The sequence below is a fragment of the Arachis hypogaea genome, chromosome 15 (genome assembly GCF_003086295.3).
Source record: "Arachis hypogaea cultivar Tifrunner chromosome 15, arahy.Tifrunner.gnm2.J5K5, whole genome shotgun sequence".
Lineage (NCBI taxonomy): Eukaryota > Viridiplantae > Streptophyta > Magnoliopsida > Fabales > Fabaceae > Arachis > Arachis hypogaea.
In genome coordinates this window covers 12,488,549-12,502,281 of record NC_092050.1, presented here as the reverse complement: position 1 = coordinate 12,502,281, position 13,733 = coordinate 12,488,549, and positions in this window count along the sequence as shown.

Genomic DNA, 13,733 nt, shown 5'->3' with positions numbered 1-13,733 from the left:
GAAGTTTGATGATGGTAAGAAAGATATAAAGCTAAGGTTGATACTGATCCCGTTTGTAACAGCTCAGACCACCCGCTAGCACGATATTGTTCGCTTTGGCACACAAAGCCTCACGGTTTTGCCTTTGACGATAGGGATGATAGCCAAAGCCCCCCACACTCACTCGTCAAAACGCTTCATGCTACGGAGAGGTATCCACACCCTTATAAGGCATGCTTTGTTCCCCTCTCCAACCGATGTGGGACCTTACAATCCACTCCCCTAAGGGAGCCAAGCGTCCTCGCTGGCACATCGATCCGATCTCTGGCTCTGATACCATCTGTAACAGCTCAGACCACCCGCTAGCACGATATTGTCCACTTTGGCACACAAGGACTCACGGTTTTGCCTTTGACGATAGGGATGATAGCCAAAGCCCCCCACACTCACTCGTCAAAACGCGTCATGCTACGGAGAGGTATCCACACCCTTATAAGGCATGCTTTGTTCCCCTCACTAACCGATGTGGGACCTTACACCGTTGATGCTGGAGAAAAATTTGTTGAGCTTCATTTCATGGGGATCAATATGGCTGGCTTTACCTCTTATGAGTTCGACTTTGCTTTGGGAGACTTTGAAACCAATGTGCGCACAATATATCCTTGTGTGGGTGAAGGATTATTGAAATTTTTGATGCAGCAAAATTAAAAGATTGAGATGTTTATTTGTGCCCTCGATGTAATGTTGTTTTCGATGCTGAAGCTGCATCGATTTTTGAGAAGGAAAGAATGAAGAAAGAATTAGCTCATAAAGAAGAACAAATTCGTCAAAGGCGTCTTTCTCGAAGGTAACAAGGTCAAAGTTATCAAAATCCCCGAGGGAACTTTCCTCCTTCGCTAAGTTACTCACAAGTTTTGGGAGTTCAATGGATTAAAAATTGCCAAGAGTTTCACAGTCAAGATGTTCAATACAAACGTCAACCCCAAAGAGGTCATCGAGGTTTTAGTCGAGGTCATTATCCATATCCTTGAGGAAGGGCTAAAGAAAATCGAGGTGGAAGATATGTGCGTCAAACAATACCAAAAAGACCATCGATTTCAACAGATAAGGGGGTTACCCTTCTGTTCATACTCAATTAATTTTTTTGTCTGATAGAGAAACTTATCCCAAAGGGATTCCTTTCCCAGCTAAGGTTGAAAAGGGCAAAGCTTTTGTAGTAGTCCTAATTGAAGTTAAGGAGAAGGACGCTGATCTTGATAAAGAATATTTTGATGAAGGAGATGAAGATATGGTGAGTACTATTTCTATCACACCAACAGAGTATTTGGGAGAATATGAAGGAGATTTGAGCGAAGATTATGATGTGGATGATGAAGAGGCTTTTACCTTTGTATGTGAGGAGGAAGAGTTGGGATGTTTCAAAAAGCCAACTAAAAAGCAAAAATCGCATTTTTGGCCTCTACACATTAGTATTTGTATGAGTGGTATATGAATCAATAAAGTATTGATTGATAGAGGAACAACAACCAGTTTGTTGCCAGAAAGAATATTGATGAAAGTTGGAAAGCACTTCAATGATCTGATTCCTACTAATATTTCAATTACTAACTATGGTGGAGTATCGACACCTGCAAAAGGCATGGTAACTCTCCAAGTTCAAGTAGGATCGTCATCTTGAATGATTGTTTTTGTTGTAGTTCCATCAAAGGCTAGTTATAATGTATTGCTGGGTTGGGATTGGATTCATGATGTTAGGGTTGTACCTTCGACTGTGCACTAAAGCATCCTTCTCTGGATTGATGAAGGAAAAACTGAAGTGATAAAGACAGATTCAAATCTTTATATAGAGCAGATGCATGTTGACTTTAAGGTTTATAACGACAAATTGAAACCACTTAATGTTAACAGGATGCTCAATTATTATAATTGCGAAAGCTGTTTTTTAACTTCAGAAGGGCTTAATGTGAAGCTGCGACACCCAAAGCTTGATTACACACCTACTGGTTGGGAGTGAAGGTCAAACACTCAGTTCGATTGTATCTTGTCATGGCTAATGGCCAAGATGTATTAAACTATCTATGTTCTTTAAAAAGTTATTTAGATAATTTAAGCGTCTCTTATATTAAGAATGATTCTTCCGATGAAGTTGAATCAAATAGTAATTTAAATTCAGTATTTTCAATTCCTAGTATAGTTTTGATTCTTAAAATTGAATCTAGTTGTGTGTTTGATGTTACATGTATTTTCATTCCTAAGGTTAGGATTATGGACCAGTTTGGCATATTTAAAGATCTCAGTTTTGTAAATAATTCGATTGCTGACTCAGTCAATAATAAAGTTTGCTTTTTTTTCATATGATCCAGTCGATCTCTCTTTCGATTGCATTTACGATTTGGAGCCTTTAGGTTTTGAAAAAACTTTAGTTAATAACGATCATATCAAAAAAAGGTTTCAAGTCTCAAGATCCACTTGGAGAAATTAATTTAGGAAATGATGGTGATTTTAGACCTACATATATTTGTAAAAATATTGATGAACAATTTTGAGAGAGATTGATTAATTTACTAGTCGAATACAAAGATTGTTTTGCTTGGGACTACGATGAAATGCCTGGTCTAGATCGTTCATTAGTGGAACATACATTGGTATTGAAACCATTTTCTCGACTTGTGAAACAGGCACCTCGACGTTTTGCTCCTACAATCAATCTTAAAATTAAAGAAGAAATCGAAAGACTAATCAAAGAAAAATTTATTCGAACAGCTCGCTATGTCGACTGGGTATCGAACATCGTGCCAGTAATAAAAAAGAATGAAAAACTTCGCATTTGCATTGACTTTCGTGATTTGAACAATGCTACTCCTAAGGATGAATATTTTATGCCTGTAGCAGATATGTTAATCGATTCGGCAGCTGGTAATGAGATTTTGAGTTTCATGGATGGTTATTCTGGTTATAATAAGATTTTTATAGCTGAGGATGATGTATCGAAAACAACTTTCGATGTCCTGGTGCTTTGGGGACTTATGAATGGGTAATGATACCTTTGGGTTTAAAGAATGCTGGGACAACATACCAACGTGCTATGAATACTATTTTCCATGAATACATAGGAAAATTTATGGAAGTATATATCGACAATGTAATGGTAAAATCGAATTCGATGGATCAACATCTCGATTATTTAAGCCAAGCATTTCAAAAATGTGACAAAAAGGTTTGAAAATGAATCCTTTAAAATGTGTATTTGGAGTTTCGACAGAAAATTTTTTAGGGTTTATAGTACAAAATAAAGGAATTGCAATCGATCAGAATAAAGCCAAGGCAATTTTCGATTTTCCACCTCTTTCATCAAAGAAGGAAGTTCAGTCGTTTTTAGGAAAAGTTACTTTTTTGAGACGGTTTATTTCTAACTTGTCTGGTCAAACCCGTATTTTCTCATCTTTAATTTAAACTTAAATATGAATCTCAATATTTACTCAACAAGCATTCAATTCGATCAAGGATTATTTGTCGAAAGCGCCAGTGATGGCGACAGTCTGCCCTCTCGAACCTTTAAAATTATATATCACAGCTTCGACAAATACTATTGGGTGTATGATAGCTCAAGATGATGAAGAGGGGGCATGAAAGAGCAATTTATTGCCTAAGTCGAGTACTATCTGACTTTAAGACAAGATATTCTCCCATCGAGAAGTTGTGTCTTTCTCTTTACTATGCTTGCACAAAACTAAAGTGCTATATGGTTGCGAAAACTATAAAGGTCATTGCACAAACTGACTTAGTAAAATACATGTTATCTTACTCGATATTGAGAGGTCGATTAGGAAAATAGATTCTTGCTTTGACGGAGTTTGACTTACAATATGTCACAGCCAAAGCTGTTAAAGGATATGTCATTGCAGATTTTTTGGTCGATCGAGCGAATAATTTTAATGACTAGGGGGCAAATATTGTTAATATTGATTTTGAACCTTAGAAGTTATATTTTGATGGATCGACATATATAGATGGTGTTGGTGTTGCCATTTTGATTATATCCCCAGAAGGAATCTCATCAAATTTTTTGTTTGGATTAAAGTATCCATGTTCGAATAATATAGTTGAATATGAAGCTTTGATATTGGGATTAGAAATTTTAATTGACAAGGGGACATTAGATGTTCAAATCTTAGGAGATTCTAAGTTAGTTTTAAAACAGTTGTCAAAAAAATTCAAATGCAATAATGAAAAATTGCAAAAGTACTTGACGACGGCATAGAAGTTATTAGTGTCTTTTCAAAAAGTATCTTTGGTTCATATTCCAAGGATTCAAAATGAGGTCGCTAATAAGTTGGCTCGAATTGCGTTGAAGTATAAAATTCCTTCTGAAACTTTAGAAAAATTGGTAGAGGTTCGACAAATCCTTGTACCCATCGAAAAAAGAGAAATCTTAGTCATTGTTAAGTGGGATAGTGACAATTGGAGGAAACCAATTACAGAATATTTAAAGTATACTAGCGTTCAGGTCAATCAAAAGGTCAAATTAAAGGCAATGAATTTTGTAGTGATAGGTGATGAATTGTATAAAAAAGATATTGAAGGAAGTCTCATGAGGTGTTTGAGTCAGTCTGAAAAAACAATTGCTCTTGGTGAAGTCCATGAGAGTATATGTGGTGCCCACCAAGCTGGTGAAAGAATGACATGGGTACTTCGACGTGATCAAGTATATTGGCCATCTATGGTCAAAGATTGTATTGATTTTGCAAAAGCATGTCAAGAGTGTCAGAAACATGGGGTAATACAACAGATTTCTACTTCTATGTTACGCTCGATTATAAAAGCATGGCCATTTAGATGTTGGGCTTTGGATTTAATTGGAATGATTCATCCTCCATCATCTAAGAATCATAAGTTTATCTTAGTAGCAATTGATAATTTTATGAAATGGGTCGAAGCTACTTCTTTAATAGAAGTCGGCCAAAATGAGATTATCGATTTTATAGAAGAACATATAATACATTGATTTGGAATTCCTCAGACTCTAAGTATTGATCAAGGCATGATGTTCACAGACCAATGTATGCAAAATTTTGTAGTATCAAGAAGTATAACTATAGTAACTTCAACCTCGTATTATGTGCAAGCAAATGGCCAAGTCGATGCTGCAAATAAAATTTTAGTCAATTTGATTAAGAAGTAAATTAGTCGAAAACCTCACACTTGGCATGAAACTTTGAATCAAGTGTTGTGAGCTTATCAAAATTCGCCAAGAGGCGCAACAAACACATCCCCTTATAAACTAGTTTATGGTCATGATGTAGTTTTACATTTGGAAATTAATCTTAATACCATAAGGGTAATGCGACAATGATTGCTTGTTAACACTTGATCATATTATTCATCAAAAAGAGAATGTGGCTCGTATATATAATCGACGAGTAAAAGAAAAAGTGTTTGATATTGGCGAATTAGTTTTAAAAGTTATTTTGCCGATCGATAGAAAATCAAGAGTTTACAGAAAATGATCCCTTTGTTAGAAAGGGCCTTTTCAAATAATCAATTTGTATTCAGAAAATGCATATCGAATTAAGCATATTGATATTGAAATCGAAATTAAATCAATAAATAGAAAGTATTTAAAACAGTATCGATGTTTGTGAAGCAATAATTAAGTTTGAAGCTAAAGTAAAGGTAAATTCAAAATGTCTTTACAAACGAAACTTGGCATTCCAAACCTTTAGTCTTCATAAAGTTGCAAAAGTTGGTCCAATTGTTCCTTTATTTGTGTGCATCCTATGCAAGCGACCGAAGTTCTTGGAGATGTTCGCTTTCTGTAGTCTGATGTTGGAGAGCTCGATTGTCTAAATCATATTTTTCTTTTGATAAATAAAGGACCTCTTTGTCAAGAAAATGTTTGATACTTTGAAGTTTGTCGAGAGGCTTTTGAAGAAGAATTTTATTTTTCCTGATTTCAGCAAGTTCTCTTTTGAGCTCTTTTTCTCTAGTGATTAGTTTATTCATTTCGACAGAAGCATCGATCAGATGAGTTTCATAATCTAATACTTTTTTTTCTATTAGCTAAGGAAATCTCAACGTTGACATTTTTATCTTTAACCTCTTTCATTCCTTTTCGATGGAGCTCAAGCTCGTTCTAATATGAGAAAAGTTTTTTGGTGTGATTGATAAAAGATACAAGTGGTTTGATATGATCAGAAAGATCTTGAAAAAAAAATTAGAGCTTAAAATCTGATTAAGTGCAGCATCAAGACCATCTTGTGAGAACCATGCTTTAATAGGGTTGACAAGCAGAAGTTTTAGTTTTTGAAAAAGATCGAGAAGACTAGGATCAATGGGATTTTTTTGTGACATTTGGATCATGTGTGCCTTCAGGAGGATTAGAAACTTATGGATTTTGATCTAGATGAACTGATTTATTCTCGAAACTTGATAGCCTAGTTTCTTTGCCTTTGGAGAACTTCAAGATGACTCCAAGAAGCTCACTCAAAGCATCATCACCCTGGCTGAGATTGATGGTTTCTTCCTTTTGGTTATTGACGTCATGAATGGTTGATGGTGCATGAATGACAGCTTTGGTTTGCAACAAATTTGTTTCTGCATTTTTTGTCTTCTCTGGTTCAATATTGATTGGTGGAGTCGAATTGGTACTGGAAGATATAAAGGATAATTGGTGAATGGTAGGACTGGCATTGGTTTTCCTTGGAGGAGGAGTTGCTTCCTGCAAACAAACCTTTTTGATAAAGGGATTGTACTTTTATTTTTTTTTTCTTTAATAACAAAAGAAAATACAAATACCTTGGTAGTTTCAGAATCTGATAAGTTGGAAGAACTAGAAGATATATCTTCAAATTTGACCTCGAAACCTTCAGTGTTCGATGGAGAATTTCTGGAACTTGGATTTTCTGAGGGGGATTCAACAAACTTGCTGGTGTATTGTTGTTTAGCCTAATAAAAATATTCTTTGGACAACTTTAATATTTGAGATGTAAGTATAGAAATGAATACAAATATTTAGTTTGTTTTGATATCTCTACTAAACTTGATGCTGCAGAAGAGGCTTTCGAGACTTTCAATTTCTTTCTTGAAACTTTTGAAGACTCTACTTTCCTCTTTGAGATAGCAATGGTGGCAGGCTTTTTACACATGCTTGGGAAAACTCTCAACATACCTTTAAGAATTTTTTTAAGGCTACGATTATAATGAAAATAGTATTTTTACCACAAAACAAGAAAAGATTTGGTCACATATTGACTCGGGACAAAGTCGATTACTTCGTACTCAGATCGACGACCTTTGTTGTGTTTCGATTCTCGAATTATAAGCGATATGGAGTTGTAGATTTTTTGGCCCACTTGACTTGATAATTTTGAACCAAATGGAGCTGGCAAGGCTTGAGAAAATCCCATTTGTCGAGCCACAAAATGGAGAGCATGTAAAGTGACTCGATATTGGTCTTTCTTGTACATAAGGATGCCAGTAGTGAAAACTTGGATGGCAGTATAATTGCTCCAATTTCTATCATTTGAGCATTGCACCTTCTCATTATTGTCCTTTGAAATTCTTGGTGCTTGAAACCAAGTGGAACCACATTTGCGGTCGACAAAAGGTGCAAAGTTAAGTTCTGTCCTGAAAAGTTTTTGCATGGTAGTATTTGCTGAAGGCTACCCAAAAAGATCTTCGATTTTGGAACCAAGAAAAGTTGGTTTCAAAGATAGAAGACGGATGTCTTCGATGGGTTGTTTAGCTAAAATCGGGATGCCATCGACTTCAATGAATTTTTCAAAGACTGCATTTAATCACAATTGAAGAAGTCAGAGTGATCCTCCTGCACTGAGATGAGATCAATTTTTGAGACTTGTTACCATGTGGCCAATCTCATCATACAAGTTATCTAGGAGTAGTTTAGAAAGACATAAAATTGATGTACTCTCATGGATCAGGGCAGTAAGAGGTTGATAGAGTCTTTGCATGGTGACATTTTGAGAGCAAAAAAATACAACATTCAACCAAAAGCATAATTATTATTAAAAAATTAGTAAAAAAAATTAGAAGATTAAAATTTATAGTTTAATGAAGTAGAAATAATTAAAATATGAATTTTGACACTAATTTTAAAGGTTTTGGCCCAAAATTGGGCTGAACGAGCCGAATCGAACGCATCGGACTCATAACAGGCCCAAGGCACAACCCACTTAACCATTTATGATGAGCTTCAGCTTTCTTCCATCTCATTTCATGGAAGCACGCTGCATAGAAGAGAAAGTGCCTAAGAACACCCAAACCCTCACTCAAACTTCAACCTCTCATAACTTTTGATCCGGAGCTCCAATCGTCGCACCGTTTGTGGCCACATGACCACTGTGTCGAACTCTAAAAAACCCATAGAACAATAGTACTTCACTATTTTTCGCTCAGTCACTCTCTTCTAATTTTTGAATTTTAGGTTTTGATTTTTGAGATTTTGTTGAATTTTGATTTTTAGGAGCATTTTGACCTTGTGAATTTGCTGGGTCTTGCTTCAATTTTGTGTTGGTAAGCTGAAAAACCTCAATTTCTTGTGAAATTATTGGAATAGCAAATCCTATGTTAATTTAAGTGGTATTTATATGGTATTAGATTAAATTATGCGATTATGGAGGCAAATTGACGAACATTGGTAGCTTGAGTTGATTTTTGGTGGATGGATTTTCTGTTGGTGTACATTTGGGGCATTGGACAATTGCAGAACGGTGATGCTTGTGGCGTTCGGGGATTAGGAAGGAATCGGCCAATGTATGGTTTTGGTTTCTCATAGATAACATGTAATATTTCGTAAAAACTTAGACTAGATGACCCTAGGATAAGTTGGATAATATGTATGATTTAGGATTCGATACTTGTGGTTTGAATTATTGAGTGAGTGGTTGATATGTGTGGTGAATGATAAATGATTATTTGAGTTGAATAATTATGTTGATGAGATTATGCCATGATTAATGATGATTATGTTGAATTATGTGTTTGGTGCATGCTTAGTGGATAAAGTTAATAGATATTGAATGGATATGAATTGTAGTTGAAATGAGTAAGTGATATTGAAGAATTATATGTTGAATTGATGTGGTGTAGTTTGATTTGATGGAATTATTATGTATATGCATGAATATATGGTAAATAAGATGTTAAGTTGATAATGAAGTGTTGGTATTTTGGGAACTTAAATGATTGATGAGTAATAAGTTGGGGTTTGATGAGTTATGATAATGGTTAAGATGGTTTTGTTTAGGATTTGGTTAAATTTGGTTTGGAAAGCTTGAGTTTTAAAGTTTTTGTAAAACTTGATTTTTGAACCAAATTTGGCGAGCTATAACTTGGTCTTTGGACCCTCAATTTTTATCAAACTTATTTTCAAAAGAATATTGGATCCGTGAAGTTTACGTCGCTCAAAGAACGGGCAAAAAATATTTTAAAACGAAAGAGTTATGCGCGTTTGAAGTTTGGTGTGCGAAAAGTGAAAAGTGAAATCTGCAACTTTGTTGTTTTTGGAAGGAAAAGGAGGCATGCGTACGCGGGCCATCATACGCGATGCGGACAAAGGGCACTACCCAGCTGTCTCGCATACGCGGAGTAAGTCCTGCGTACACGGACCATTGGTTTCTGGAGGCTCGCGTACACGGACACTATGTCACGTACGCAGAACCCTGTTTCGACAACATAAGTGATTTTTTTGAAGTCTTACCAATTCTCTAGTTTTCCAACCCCTTTTAATTATCCATTAGTTTGATGCCCAATTTTGAGCTTAGGAAGGATAGTATACCCATAGAGAAAATTGAGAAAAGAAGAACTTGAGTTAGGAAGTTGTAAATGATTATGTATATAAGGTGAATAAAAGTTAAGTTGATATTGAATGAGCCGAGGAAGTATGGAAGGCTGAGTATGAGATGTATGAGGCTAAAATGGTGCCGATTAATTAAAAATGATGAATTATTATTGAAATATGATTGATGATTAAATGATTATGATTAATTGAGGAAGTGCGGAAATGTTGCGAGTATGCTAGAGATGCATATATGAGTTAATAAACGAATATGATAATTGAGGCTTGATTGAGATTGTTGATGTTGAGTATGTTTAAGTTTTTTCTCTGATTGTAAAGTATGTCGGACACTATATCCCATGAGTGTGTCGGACACTATATCCCAAGAGCGTGGCGGACGCTATATCCTAAGAGTGTGGGAGCACTTTACCCTAGAAAGTGTGTCAGGAACTATATCCTATGAGTGTGGTGGGCACTATATCCCAAGAGTGTGACAGGCACTATATCTGAATGTTGAAGTTCTAGGATTGCCTGGACCGTACATCTTATATATGTAAGCACCATTACCATATTGAGAACCTCCGGTTCTCATTCCATACATATGTTGACATTTTCACATGCAGGTTGAGAGGCATCTCGCTAGACGTCTGGGGTTTCTGTTGCAGCAAAATTGGGATATTGGTTTTATGCCTTTTGCTTTGTTTTATATATATATATATATATATATGTTTAGACTTCTCCTTTTGTGTGTGTTTCACTCTTACCTTATAGAGGCTTTTGATAGAGAACTAGGGTTATTTTGAGTATTTGGAAACTTAAGGTTGTATATCCTTATGTAAATATCCTCTGGCCAACCTTAACTTCGCAGATTGAGCCTGGAGTTTACATATTTATATCATTGACACTCTACTCTTATCATATATGTATATCTTTACCTTTCTTCATATGCAAGTAATCGTTATTTTGAGAGTTGCGCTTTTATTTTTTCATATTTTGCTTAACCAACCTTTATGGCTCCTAAGTATAACTTTCTTCAACTATATATATATTATTTTAGAGGTTGTAATACCTCACCACCTCTGTTTTACGAACTTAAGCGTAAAACTCTGTGTGGTAGGGTGTTACACTCGTCATCAAAAACGGAATCCTTACCTTGACCATGTTATTTTTATGAACTTTCCGTAAGAAGAGCTCTTCCAGTTGATTTTGTATTTCTTTGTTAGTTCCATGTCAGTGAAAATATCGATTCTAGAAGGAGTTAGTCCTGTGATAGTTGCTACATAAAAAAGGGCAGGACCAACCATCCCACATGGCAAATGGAGGTTATTAGTCGATCGACTCCAAAAGTATAAGGTATCTTCGGTCATCTAATGATGAGTAGTAAGTTGGTATTGGAACAATCGAAGGAGGTCATATATGCCACACCAGGCCCAAAAGTCCTTCTTTTCTAGTTCGATCCTTTTGAACCAGACCATATAGTTAACACTTTTTGAAGAAGTTTAGGATTATTTCGAAATGGCTTTGTATGGTCATCGAAGGGAGCCATATACATGTTCTTTTTATCAATAGTTCTTGACCAGGGAGAGAAGAAAAAAAAGGAAGGACTTGATCAATTTCAGAAGGAAGAAGTAAAGGGCTCAAGAAGCAGTGCATTTAGTCATCAACAGTAAAAGAAAAAAGGATTTTTGTGCATTGACAACATCAATAGGGTCTTCAATAATAATGTCATGGTCCTGAGCTATAATATGAAGGTTTATACATGGGATTTCTTCTATGGTTTCTTTTTCTTTTGTGGAAGAAGAAGGGTTGCTGCTAGTGGTCATGGTGATTCTAGGAAATGCACAGTGATGAGATGAGTAAAATAAGAATACTCCTTTATAAAACAGATATATCAAATTGATGGCTCAAATATATATGGCGGGTACATGAAAATACCTTGAAGAAAGAGAGTAGATGGAATTGAGTTTTACGAGCGGTGAGAATTTTGAAAGGAAGGTGTTTCCTGTTTTTAGATGCAGAACTAGGAAGATGAAATGATTTAGCACTGGAAAAAGGTATGTGATGAAGAAGTTTTTGAAAAAGTTTCAAAATCTAATGGAGAGGTATTTATAAGTGAAACCAGTGACGGACCCAGAAAAATTTAGTAACGGAGGCAAAAGTATAAAAAAATTTAGGTATAGATATTTTTTTTTCTTCCTACGATACCCAACAAGTTAAGGACTAATCTGTCATGAATTTGAGTTCCATTTAAGAATATACAATTGGCCGGCAATAAGTTACTATACATACGAGACAGAATTCGAACTCTCAATACTTACTTAAGCGGACGACTAAGCTAATCACTTGAGCAATTCAAATTAGTTTAGATATATTCAAAATTTTAAATTAAAACTATCTATACATATAAGAACTAGAAATATACACACAATCACTATTATAATATTTAAAATAATAAAAATATAATTTCATACACACAGTATAATATTTAAAATAACAAAAAAAAATATTAATAATTACTTTCTTCTTTATTTTTAACATGACTAAATATTATTTTTCTGTATATGTTCTTAAATAATTATTTTACTTTTTATTATCTTATATTTAATTGTCAAATCTACTTATTATAATCTTTATAGTATAAATAAATTTTTTACCCAAAATAATTACAATATATTAATATATAAATAATATGTTTTTTATCTTAAACAATTTTTAAAAAATTACTAATAATTTAAGTTGTATTTAATTAAAAAACTAAGTTTTAATTTAATTATTAATTAATTAACTAATATAATAAAATTAATTATCACTATTTTTTAAGTTTATTTATTTATTTTTCATATTAAATCAAATTTAACAATATAATTGTTATTATGTGTTAAGTTTAACAAAATATTTTTTAATATAAAATACAAAAGAACTATTTATATTTTATTTTGAGATAAATAAAAGGGATAAGTACTTTTTTCGTCCCTAAGGTTTGAGGTCAAAATCAAAATCGTCCCCGACCTTTTTTTGTTATTAAAATCATCCTCAACATTATAAAACGTTATAAAATCGTCCTTTTCTACTTCAATTTTATTTTTTTTTACCAAATTATCCTTATTAGATAATAAAAATAATTAAAAAATTAAAATAAAACGTAAGCCCCACCCCCTCACCCCCTCCCATAACCCCCCTCCCCTTCCTTATGCCCTTCTCTTCAAAACCCCAACCCCAATTCCAACCTCAATTTTTCTTCTCTCCGTTTTCGCTGCCCTACTTATTCGTTTCTAGGGTTCGCTGTCGCCGTCGCGTCGTCATCGGGAGGGGGACCCGCCGGTGCTGCTTCTTCTTCTGTGACTGCCTCTACTTCTTCTGCCTCTTCTTCTTCTGCTTCTGCTTAAACTTTTGCTTCTACTTGAGTTTATGCTTCTGCTTGTGATTTTTTAATTTTTTTAATTTCTGTTGTTTGATCTTAAAACTGAAATTGTAGTTGATGATTATTGAATTATTATTTAATCTGAATTTTTTGTTGATTTATTTTGTGAATGTTGCTGTTAATTTATTTGGGACTAGTGTTGTTGGTGAAAAAAAAAAGTATTGTGAGTAATGAATGGCTATGGTGGCAGTGGTGATGGTGGTGAGGAAAGAGAGAGTGAGGAGGTGCGAAGTGAGAAGAGGTGATGACTATGTTGTTGTTAATTTAATTTCTTGCTTCTACCTTTTGCTATGTTTTGTCTGCCTGGTAAAATGAAGAAGAGTGAGAAGCTGGAAGGGAATTGGAGAAGAGTGAGAAGAGGAAGGGGAGGAGGGGTGGGTGTCCTTCGTCAGTGATAATTGTCGCGGCGAAGGTGAGAAGAAGAGGGTGATGGTGAAGAGTAGAAGGAAGGGGATTGGGAGAGGGGTGGGGGGAGAGACCGAAGAGATGCTGGGGAGTGGGTGGGGTGGGGTTTTATTTTTTTTAATATTATTTTTA